Source organism: Helianthus annuus, chromosome 4 (genome assembly GCF_002127325.2).
Source record: "Helianthus annuus cultivar XRQ/B chromosome 4, HanXRQr2.0-SUNRISE, whole genome shotgun sequence".
NCBI lineage: Eukaryota > Viridiplantae > Streptophyta > Magnoliopsida > Asterales > Asteraceae > Helianthus > Helianthus annuus.
In genome coordinates, this window is record NC_035436.2 from 172,323,972 (window position 1) to 172,336,604 (window position 12,633).

Sequence of the window (12,633 nt, forward strand, 5' to 3'; positions counted from 1 at the left end):
TCTTCACCAAAACCGTGCTGAAGTTATTTGCTTTGATAAGATGATTCGTTTCTCACTCGCTAATGGTGATCAATTGTGTGTTTACGGTGAAGTCGCCTCGAAGAAACTCCAACTCATGTCATGTGTCCAGGCTAGCAAGTATCTCGGTAAGGAATACCAAGCTTTCTTGGCGCACATTGTAGTAGCGGAGAAAAAGGAAGTTAAGGAAATAGACAAGGTGCATGTGGTTCGTGATTTTCCTAACGTCTTTCCTGATGATTTACCTGGCTTACCTCCGAGTCGTGATATCGACTTCCGTATTGATCTCATTCCTGAAGCAAATCCTGTTGCTAGAGCTCCTTATCGCCTCGCTCCGTCCGAAATGCTCAAACTCTCGAGTCAACTCCAGGAATTGCTTGACAAAGGCTTCATTCTCCCCAGCACCTCTCCTTGGGGCGCACTAGTTCTTTTCGTCAAAAAGAAGGATGGGTCGTTCCGGATGTGCATCGACTATAGGGAGTTGAATAAGCTGACTATAAAGAATCGATATCCCCTACCTCGAATCGATGATTTGTTTGACCAATTACAAGGCGCTACGTGTTTCTCGAAGATTGATTTACGCTTAGGCTACCACCAGTTACGCATTCAGGAGGAAGATATACCGAAAACCGATTTTCGCACTCGTTACGACCACTATGAGTTCGTTGTTAAGCCCTTTGGGTTAACCAACGCACCAGCGGTTTTCATGGATCTGATGAATCGCGTGTGTAAACCCTTTCTTGATCGCTTCGTCATCGTGTTCATCGATGATATCCTGATCTATTCCAAGTCGAAAGCCGAACACGCGCAACATCTACGTTTGGTTCTCAAATTACTCCAAGGGAATCGACTCTATGCCAAGTTCTCCAAGTGTAAATTTTGGTTGGAGTAGGTTCAATTCCTCGGTCACAATTGTCAATAGTCAAGGTATTCACGTCGACCCCGCGAAGATTGAAGCTGTTAAGAGTTGGGTTACACCCAAGAACCCGTCTGAAGTCCGTTCTTTTCTCGGACTAGTGGGCTATTATCGCCGGTTTATCGAAGGATTCTCAAAAATCGTTGTGCCGCTTACCTCTCTCACGCACAAAGACAAGCCTTTTGTTTGGGGAACTAAACAAGAGACTGCCTTTCAAACTCTCAAGCATATGCTCTGCAATGCTCATGTTCTCACTTTACCCGACGGAAACGATGACTTCATAGTCTATTGCGATGCCTCGAACCTTGATCATGGTTGTGTTCTTATGCAACAGGACAAGGTTATCGCTTACGCATCTCGTCAGCTCAAAATCCGCGAGAAGAACTATACAACCCACGATCTCGAACTAGGCGCAGTTGTTTTTGCATTAAAGATTTGGCGGCACTACCTTTACGGTACCAAGTGTACGATCTTCACAGACCATAAGAGCCTGCAACACATCTTGAGTCAGAAAGAACTAAATATGCGCCAACGCCGATGGGTTGAACTTCTTAATGATTACGACCGTGAGATTCGTTATCACCCTGGAAAAGCAAATGTCGTAGCCGATGCTCTAAGCCGACGAAGCTATTTGCATAACGTTCGTAATATCCAAGCCCAGCATAATCTCGAAGCTCTTATACGTGACGCTCAGCATGCTTGTTTTACCGAACACACTTTAAAGAAGGAAAGGATTCCCAACAATGGTGAACAGTTGGTGAATAAATCGAATGGTATATTCCATTATCTAGACCGAATTTGGATCCCCAAGCGCACTAACTTACGACAAATTCTGCTGGACGAAGCCCACAAGTCTCAATATTCTATTCATCCCGGTGCCGATAAAATGTACCAGGACCTTCGCTACAAGTACTGGTGGCCGGGCATGAAGAAAGATATCGCTCTCTATGTTTCGAAGTGCCTGACTTGCTCGAAAGTCAAGGCCGAGCACCAAAGACCCTCTGGCTTACTCGTCCAACCCGAGATCCCTATGTGGAAATGGGAGAGTATAGCTATGGACTTCATAACGAAACTCATGCGCACGCCATCAGGTCACGACAACATCTGGGTTGTCGTTGACCGTTTGACCAAATCGGCTCATTTTCTGCCGATACGAGAAGACTTTAAGGTAGAAAAATTAGCCCGAATTTACAACGATGAGATCATTTGTCGACGTGGGACGCCTCGCGACATCATCTCTGACCGCGATGGTCGGTTTACCTCGCATCTTTGCTACATGTTACATGTTGGTTATGCGTAAATGATTTTCGCTATCTATTATGCTATTAAACTTGTATGCTCGCCTTTATACTATGTGTATTGACCGTTATTTTAATGTATGTGACACGTGTTTAGGATGCTTTGCTTGTTACTTGCTGGAATCAAGCTAGGATGGAGTCTAGAAACAAACCTAATAAAATCTGAGTTGTCGGAACAGTTTGCTTGTTTTTGAGACATTTATCTGTAATAACTATTTTTACTTTATCTGTTAGTAGTATGGGATATTAACATTAAAGATTGGTAATTTAATAGTTGTTGTGGATTCTCTTGAACATTAAAGATGGTAATTTAATTGCTAACATCAAGTACATTGTTCGAAATAGAATTACAACAAGTTTGAAACAAAATAAAATACAACAGGTATTAAAGTTTAAGGTGCATTTCTAGGCATCCTACTAGATTCTGTGCATCATCATCAAAATCCTTCAACACGTATTAAAGTATAGTTCAATACTAAAAGTATTGGCGAGCATACAAGTTTGAATACTAGCATATGTATAAAAGTTTGAACAAATCCACATGACAAAATTGTTATCAAGAATTAACGTATAATTGGCATGCAATTATAAATGTCAACTCAAATTTTACCGCTAGCGTAACTTTATCGTAGCAACGATAAGATCATTCTGTGTTTAACTTAACATGACCCAAGAATACGGGCGGTGCATTACTCCTATAGCACTATACATGTTAAAGGAGACTTGATCGAAGTTATTGACAAGTATAAAGCATAAGAATGTTCCAATGTATATGAACTCAAGCATAACGTATTAAGCATGTATGTTGGATTGTTTGTTTGTGATTTAAGCATAAAGTATGTGACTGCGTGTGTTTAATAGTAATAAATGTATTACACCCAAAAGTGTAAAAGTAAAAGGGTCATGTATACTCATAATTTTGCAAAGCTTTCCGATTATCTGCGAATTGACGAGTTGTTGAGAATAGGGAAACGAAGGTGTATGGTCATTCGGAGTTGAACGAAGGATTCGGATTAGAATTTAAGTTACAAAAAGTATGTATTCATAAGATATATCTTGTCTAAGTACTCATTTTGACACTAAGTTTGTATGTGATATCATGGGTCCTAGTTTGCCTATTAGAATCGAAAACGAGAAACTTAAAACATCAAATAAAGTAACCTAAGTTCATGACACATAATCATAAACCGATTAGTATCATGAGTTCAGCTATATGTATGTATATTTATATATTTTATATAGTAGTCCTAAAACTAAGTCCATAATGATTGTCATGGATGTCATATAAGTCAAGCATGGAGGTAAATTTAACCTCATTGTATGAATTCACCAATGCACAAATCATCACAAGGTTGATTCGGATGGTCATGAATGAAAAAGGAAACATACAACTATCTAACATTTCATCAAGTAGCCAAGTAAGATCAACTCGGGTGTGCCGTCTCAACATGGAAGGAATGAACCAAGTATTTGAGGCTAGACGGGGTTGTGTAACTTTAGGACTAATAAGCTACTTGGAATAGCAAGATAAAACATCAAGTGAGGTGTAGAACAAGTTAGTATAGCCATGGCTTTCAAAGTTCACACTTTCAGCAAACACAAGTCTTGCCATATGAACTATGGTAGACTTGGATGATTTCAACACTTGTGGTTTGTCTTAAACCCCATCAAAACAGAAAGTTTAGAGGGTGTTTGCACCTCTAAACTCATACGAATCAACCATACACTAGCTCGCTAACCATAGACTTGATTAGAAGCAAGGTAGGTATAAGATTGCATAAGAAATCATAAGTTTTATAAAAGCTAAGAAGATAATCTTCCAAAACAGAAAGTTTGGACCTCAAAATCGTGATGTTCCACCTTAGTTTACCATGTTAAACTTGCGGATACACTCATACTATGTGTTCCAAGCCTTGAAATGGAAGAAAAGATTAAGAAATGATGAAGAAAAGTGAACTTGAACTTACATTTGGACTTGGAATAATTCTGCCATATCTTGTGTTTACAACTGATTTGAGAGAGACTGAGAGTGTAGATGAGTTGGGAAAGTGAAAATGAGTGATAGGGATCTTGCTTATATAGTGGTTAGTTAGGGTTTAGTGTTTAGTGAAGATTAAAGATGATTAGGGAGTAAAAAGGTGGCCCATCCATGACCAAGAAACAATAATCTGCGGATCAAAGGGTTTCATGGGCCGCGACAGATATAACTTAGGGTATCACGCCCCGTGGCATCCCATTTTACCAGCCCCAAGTTTGATTTATTGCATTTTGGCCCCTGAACTTTGATATTCTTATTATTTTAAGCCACAACTTCCATTTTTAGCACATTTTCAAGTATGTAACATGTATGCAACCATAATTTGAGTGTCGTGAATGGATGTATAAGTATTTGCACGTATAAAGAGTATCGAAACACGTATTTAAATGACTGATTGAACGAATAACAAGTATGTATAAAAATATGAATTTCATTACGATCAAAGTCTCGAATTACGAAACTGAAAGTGAAATATGAACATGATACGAATACAAGTTTCCAAACTAAAAATAAGATTACACTTTCTAAATAAGGAAAGTACGAAATGCGAAGCGTTACACTGTCGCAGACCCCTATAGCATGAGAATTCCTATATAGCATGATCCGTTCACCAAGACTGATGCACAAGCTGATGTTATAGTCGCCTTTACTCATTTTCTCCAAAGCGGTGGGAAGTTCATTTGTACCATTATCGAGTCTAAAAACTGCCAACTAACCAAGTAATATGCCTTTTCGATATCCACCTTGAAAATAAACCCTTCTTTCTTAATTTTTTCATCCACGAGATAACTTCATTCAGCACAAGTGGGCCGTCAAGTATACTTCTATTCGCCAAAAATGCAGCTTATTTGTTTGAAATCAACCCCGGGATGATTGATTTTAGACAATTTGCGAACATTTTTTATATAACTTTGTTGACGCACCCAATTAGGCTGATAGGCCTATATGTAACAACCCGACTTTTCGGATCGTTACCCATTTGCTTTTGCTTCGACTTATAACCGTCTTGTATTCCGAGATTCGATATAAATAAAGGGTTATGTTATACTAAATACATTTTCATCACACCGTACCGCTATATGTTTTAACGCTTTATATTCGCAACGCTTACGCAACACGAATTACAGAGAATTGTGCTATATAAATTGCCGAGTGTGTTTGTTTGGTTACCATACGCCTCCGCATACGCTTATCACGACTAACACGCTAAATCGCAAACACTGTTATTAGTAGTAGTAATGTTATGTTGTGTGTTCTTATATGCTTTACTTGTGTGTGCTTATTATGTGTATTGTTTACTCGCAAACGCTATCGCAATGCAAACTCAACGCTACTCGCACAACTCAATGTATCACCCTAAAACGCAACGTGACCGAAACTCAGTGTCACGCTAAAATACTTAAAGTATCAATACTAACTAACGCAACAAAATGCATTAAACAAGCTTCCTATACGCGAAAATGTGGAATTTCCGCACAAAACATGCCCTTCGAACGAAGCCAACTGGCCTCGTACGAAGGCAGCTGCTTCGAACAAGGTCTGTTTGTGCAAACCCACTCTCTCTATAAATACCCAGCCACACTCCTTATTCATTCTCACTTGCTGATTTCATTCTGAAACTCTGCCGAATTTTTTGTCTGACCATTTTCAAGTAAATTTAACAGTTTTATTCAATTACACAACGATTTCCACTTCGATTTTCCACAAGAATCACTTCGATTTCATCAAAACATCAAGGTTTTCATTTGGAACTTCATCTTCTTCATACTTAAACTTCTTCTTTTCTTCATAAATTCATGTTTTTACAAAAATCTTCATCTTTTTCATCAAACCTTCTTCTTTTACAATAGCTTCACACTTAACCGAGGGTATTGGGACTAGCTACGGCTTCCCAAGTTAGAAATCTGTTGGTTTCTCACTCACCAAGAGCTAGATCTAAGTAAAAACCTTTCAAAACTTTCTTAAACTTGATTTTTACACCAAACCGGACCAAAAACGACATGTATCTCGTTCACTGAATAGTGAAATGAGGTAATGTCGAAACCAGTTTGAAAAGGACTCGGAAATACATTCGATTCAGGCGAAAACACATCACTGAATGCCAAAAACAGCCACGTTTGTGAACTGGACTGTTATGTGTGAAGCTAGCTTCGTACGAAGGCACATGGCCTCGTACGAAGGCGCTACCTTCGTACGAAGGCACTGTTTTTACACCTAACATCCTGATTCCTACTCGTGACATAATCAAAGACCTCTCCGACTTTAAGTTTAATCAGTAGCTTAAGGTTGGAGGGATGAACCCTCGATTTTCCGAAGACAGACGCGAAGACACTCGATTTTGGACAACGGAAGCCCCACGTGTGTGAAGACCCACCTTCGAACGAAGGCACACCTTCGTACAAAGGCACCAGCTTCGTACGAAGCTTCTGTTTCCCACCGACACTCCGATTTTCGACCGTTTCAGCACTTTGGAGGACTTATGCTTCTGTTCCCATACGCAAGCTGACCCGGCGGTCCCTTCAATCCATTGAGGATCGTGTTTCTTAATTAGTACACGCTCTGTGAGTATACTCGAACCTATTTTCGTTTAACGCACTTTTAGGTGTTATATACGTTCTCTATCAAAACATAACACACAATGCAAACACTTTATAAATGCTAACCACTCCCGCATGCTATACGTGATTTGTTGAATGCTTGTTACTATGCTCACACAATGTTATGCCAGACCGCTTTTAGCAACGATAGTACTATAGTTTGGACTCAGCACCTGTTGTGACAGGGGTTGCCAAGGATCACATTACTTTACTTCACGTGTTTACATCGGTGAACATGTGTCGCGCATACTCTACATCGCAGTCACGTGGTTAGGTTGTATCATTGTTGGTAGTTACATGCATCGCCCGTTACGTGTTACATGTTGGTTATGCGTAAACGCTTTTTATACTATATCTATGCAAACTTGTGTACTCACCTTTACTTTATGTATTGACTTTTATTTTAACGTATGTGACAAGTTGATGGTCTGTTTGCTGCAATGGATTAGGAAGTCTAGAAACCCGCAAATAAAAATCTAGGTTGTCGGATTGGTTTTGTTTAAGAGATTTGAACTCTGTGATGACTGTTTGTGAAATATTTGTTTATTGGTATGGGACAATGAACCTTTTAAATATTGTCATTTTAATAGTTGTTATGGATTCTCTTGAGCAACCTGGTTCGCCTAGTGTCGCGCCCCGATGATTCCGACATCGGTTGGGGTGTAACACTATAGTCTGCAAGGCCGTCAAGATCATTGCACTTAGGAATAAGCGCTAAGAATGATGACGAACAACCCTGATTAATCGTGGCCTCATGATAAAATTATTCCATCACTTTCACAAAATCTTTTTGGAGCCAATTCCAACACTTTTTCAAAAATCTAAAATTGACGCCATCGGGGCCGAGGGCTTTATCCCCGCCACAATCCCAGACTACCTTCCGGATTTCGGCAACCATAAAGGTACTGACCAATTCCTCCACTTCCATATTTGATACACTGGCTAGATTTGGGAAATTCACGCCAGGTCTCGCCATTCTTGGTTCTATGAATTTTCCTGCAAAAGAAGAGCAAATATAATCTTTGACAAGTGGTGGAGTATTCGTCTACATCCCATAAATTAGGAGCCCATTTATTATTATGTTGCTCGTGTTGGTATTTATAACCCGATGAAAGTACGTCGTGTTTTCATCTCCCTCAACCGCTTACCTAATTCTGGATTTTTGTTGCAGGTCTAAGGCTTTTAATCTATCCGCCTCTAAGATAAAAGTTTTGCAAGCCGCTCTCAACCCCAACTCTTCAGTGATTAACTACCTAGCCTCAGCTTCGACCTCTAAGGCTTCCAATTCAGCCATTTTTGCTCAATATTCTCATTCCCTAGACTTCTTATAATCCAAAACCCAATCCCTTATCTTGAACTTAACCCATTTCAGTTTTGTAGCCAACCCCAAAGCCGCGACGCCATCAAATCGGAACCCTATGCATAAATGTTCAACATAATCAAGTAGCCTAGGCATAACCATGAGTTAAGGATTCTACAAGGAATTGGCCCGTAGTCGGTTGACCGCACGGACAATAAGATGGGACAATGATCCAAAACAACATTCAAAACTGCTACAAGCGATGCCATCGACCATTTTGATTTAAAATCTCGGCACACCAAGTATCTATCAAGTTTACGCCCTTCCATTTGATACTCTACCAACTCAGCCGACTCAATAAAGTGGTTAAGATAATAGGCGTTCAAGGCCACAAATTTCGAGTTAAAACGCTTGGACGGGTCTCGAACATCATTAAAATCTCCAACAAAAATCCATAACCCCTCCAAAGATCTTCTGAAGAATAAAAGTTCTAACCACAGTGCCCTCCTTTCAATAGGATCATTATAGGCGTAAACATCTACAATGTTAATCAACTCACCCGAATGATTTAGTACACCCGATATTATTATGAACCGTTGTCGCTTTATGACATGGCTTTTTATGAAGTTCAGAAATGTAACACTTTGTAAAACTTACAAAACCTGCTGTTGGAAAAAAAGGGTCACATGTGATGTTACATCTATATAAACGGGTAAAAAAAGTGTAACATACTAATTAATTTTCTCTCTCCTGACAAAAGTTGTTACATGTCAGAATTCTGAAAAATGTTGTAACATGTGGCAAAATGGCGTCCATGCATTGGGTTTCCCGAGTTTTTTGAACTCACATGGGATTACTTGGTATATTTGACCTATATATATATATATATATATGCGCCATTTGTAAGAAGAAATCTCATATTAGTTAAGAAAACTATTAAACCCAAATGAATGGACCTCCTTATACCACATGTTACATTTTTTGTAGACATGTTACGTGTAACCCCTGAGAGACTACCATGTGTTACGTGTAACAGCTTTTGCAGATTTTCAGCTTTTTTCTAAAAAAAGCTAAAAGCGTAGCGTGACCAATCTCAACCCTTGATGTTTTAAATGGATGGTAGAGATAAGATTTCTAGAGTTTTGGTAACTCACATGGGTTTTCTTTCTATATCTCCCTATATATATATATATATATATATATATATATATATTCATGTGAGAACTAGATTTAAGGAGAGAACTTGAGAACTAGTGTAAACACAAACAATAAACCCCCTTAAGTGGTGTTTGTTTTTGTAAAAAAGATCTGCGCAGGCTGTTCCGTCTATGCAACGCAGATCACGCGCATCCATTGTCATCTGCAGACTGTTTGTTTTTACGAAGATGTTTCATTAAAAAATGTCTGAGCGAGCTCTTCTTGGTGCAGACTTGACCCAACCACTTCTAAGATCTTCTAAGGTCTGCCGAGGGTTTAATACCACGACCGTCCACGTCCACCACTCACCACCACTGTCCGTACACCACTACCAGTTTATTTTAAAAGTCTACATACGTTAAAAAAACAAACAGTCTTCTTCTTGCAGACTGCAGAGGTTTTGTCCAATTTTTTTCTTCTACAGATGTCTGCAGATGTGCTTCAAAGACTACATACATTTTACCTTTTAAAAAACAAAGTGCACCTTACACTACCAAAATCATCAAATAAAAGAAAAACAAAGAAGCAAAAGCAAAAATTCATTTCAGGTAAAACTTTTAGAGATTAAAGTAATTTTACAAAGGGAAATTCAAACAAACTAAGATAATACTTCCTAAAATACACGATTCAAAATAATATAAAGACTTCAAACGTTTGTATAAAACCAAATTATTTGTGTCAAAGTCCTACAAAAAAAAATAGTTAAGTGTTTATAAAAAGGAGTCAAAATGTGATGAACAGAATCTTCCTTAATAAAGCATCATTTAATTTTAATCGATTAAGATCTGACAAAATATTTAAAAATTAGTTTTTAACTCATTATAGCAGGTTAATTAGAAAAAGTGATGGAAGTCTTTCTGGACTATAGAAACAACCTTTCATCATACTTTTTGGCCACCTTTTGTCTCTTTTGTGCCATAGTTTTTTTTTTTTTTTCTTTTGTGCCATAGTTGACAAGGGAAGTAGATCACATTTTCTTCGGATGTAAATTTTCCGTGGCTGTTTGTAATTGGTTTTGCACATGTAATTTGTTTTGGTTAGGTTGGTGTTCTCCAGCTTACTTTTTGTAACTTGTACTGAATTGTATTACCGTCTTGCTAGCCCTGTTTATGATATTGTCGTCGTACTGGAAAACCAATGTTATTGAGAAGTTTAAGGTGAGTGAGACGATTATAAGATTGATCCCTATCTTTTTAGTTAGACGTTCAAGGGGTGAACACTACTCACATAGTGAGACGATTTCTAAACCGTGCTCTATGAGTTTAGAGCTTTTGACAAGAGGCTAAAGAGTATATGTAAGATGAGTTAGCTAACATTCACCTAAATCACTATAAGTCATTGCGTTTTAGATGCAAAGAATTTTGTAAAAATGGTCAAAATATTAAAAATAATGTATTCATCCTTTAGGGTCAAGGATCACTAACAAGTGTGATGTCGAATAAAATGTTATTAAAAGTGGTCAAGTTGTTGCAACATCGTTTGAGGAACTCTATGGGCAAAGGATACTAACAAGTAACAAGACAAAATATTATTAGAAGTTTTAATTTTATCAATAAACAATAATAAATTACAACTCTTATTGATTCGATATTTATTATGGAACCTAACAGAAGTTTTCGAGACATATTTATAATAATTAGAGTAAATTAAACAGATTGTCCTTTATTTACACCTCAAAATTCAGTCTTTATCTTGTCTTTAATTTGTGCATTGTATGTTCTTTAAAAACTAATTTTGTTCAAACCTTGTTCTTTTCTCTAAACCCTATCCACCTACTCAGTTAAATGCACCCATGTGCCCCTCACTTGAGGGGCAAAATTGTCAATAACCCAACCCCGAAGCATTTAAAAACCTCCAGCCTCTTCATTCTCACAAAAAATAGGGTTTGTTCATCAAGCTAAAGCACGAAATCATGGTATACTACAGATGAGGAAAGGTAGCACTTCTTAAAACATCTTCAACTCCAAAGAACCCAGAGATAAGGTATTACGGTTGCCCAAGATGTGGATTCCTTTGTTGGTTTGATACCGAGGTGTGTCAAAGATCAAACAAGATTATACATGGATTGTTGAGGTCAAGGAATGGGCTGAATGTGATAACCAAGACTTAGTTTTTCAACTCGAAACATCACAAGCTGCAAACATGAACCTGGACAGGACGTTGATCATGAGTTGGGTGCTTTTGATCATGAGTTGGGTGTTTCTCATTGTATTTTGCTGGATTTTTCTTAATGTGAAGTGAAGTTTAGTTGGTCTAGTTTGGTTTGATTTTTTTAAACAAGATGTACAATTGCAACTTACCATGATACTTGTCAACCACTACTTGTTGAATGTTTTCACGAATAGACCACCTTCTTAGCCTTTCTCTGTCAATCATCGCAATCGGATTCGTATTCTGTTCGATTTAATTCTCTCATTGTTGTTAAGGGTTTCAGTGTGTGAAGAAGGGTTTGATCAATTGAATGGTTGTGAGAATGAAGCGGCTGGTGGTTTTAAATGCTTTGGGTGCATTTAAGCGAGTAGGTGGATGGGGTTTAGAGAAAATAACAACGGATGAAGAAAATTGTTTTTGAAGGACATACAATGCACAAATTAAAGACAAAGGATAGGGACTGAATTTTGGGGTGTAAATAAAGGACAATCTGTGTAATTTACTCTAAAACTTACAGAGATTGTTTTTAGTGTTTAATTGTTTATTCGGTTCGAACATGAGTCTAGTTATGGTTTTTCCTCAACCCTGTTTATTATGTCTATATACGTTTGAATCTGGTTACAATCTAAGTTGATTAGGTGGTTATGTTTGAAAAATGTTGGGTTAATATTGCTCATATTCATGTGATATTTTTCTAATATTTTCAAAAAAAATAGTAATTGCATAGGAAAATTTGGATATTTTTTTTATTGCATAGGAAAATTTGATTCATGTTTATATAACGAAGTCCCCTAGTATATTGACTTTAAGATGTCAATTGAGCAACGCAGTTAGCCTCGTTATAGAGAGGGTTTTTGTTTTGTATTTCTTATTTGTTGCTTTTCATTTTCATGTCTAAAACTTGTAAAAAAAATATCCAAACATGTTTTACGTGCTTGAAATCTTTGATTTGCACTTTGAACTTGCAGGTTGAAGGAATTTTGTAAATTATAATTCATAAACTACTTTTTATTATTTTAAGGTACCCGGGTTAGTTTTGTTATCACCTGTTATAATGTGTTGTCAACAAAAGGGTCATTTGGAAGGGAGGTGTGATTCAATATTTTGGTAGATTATGC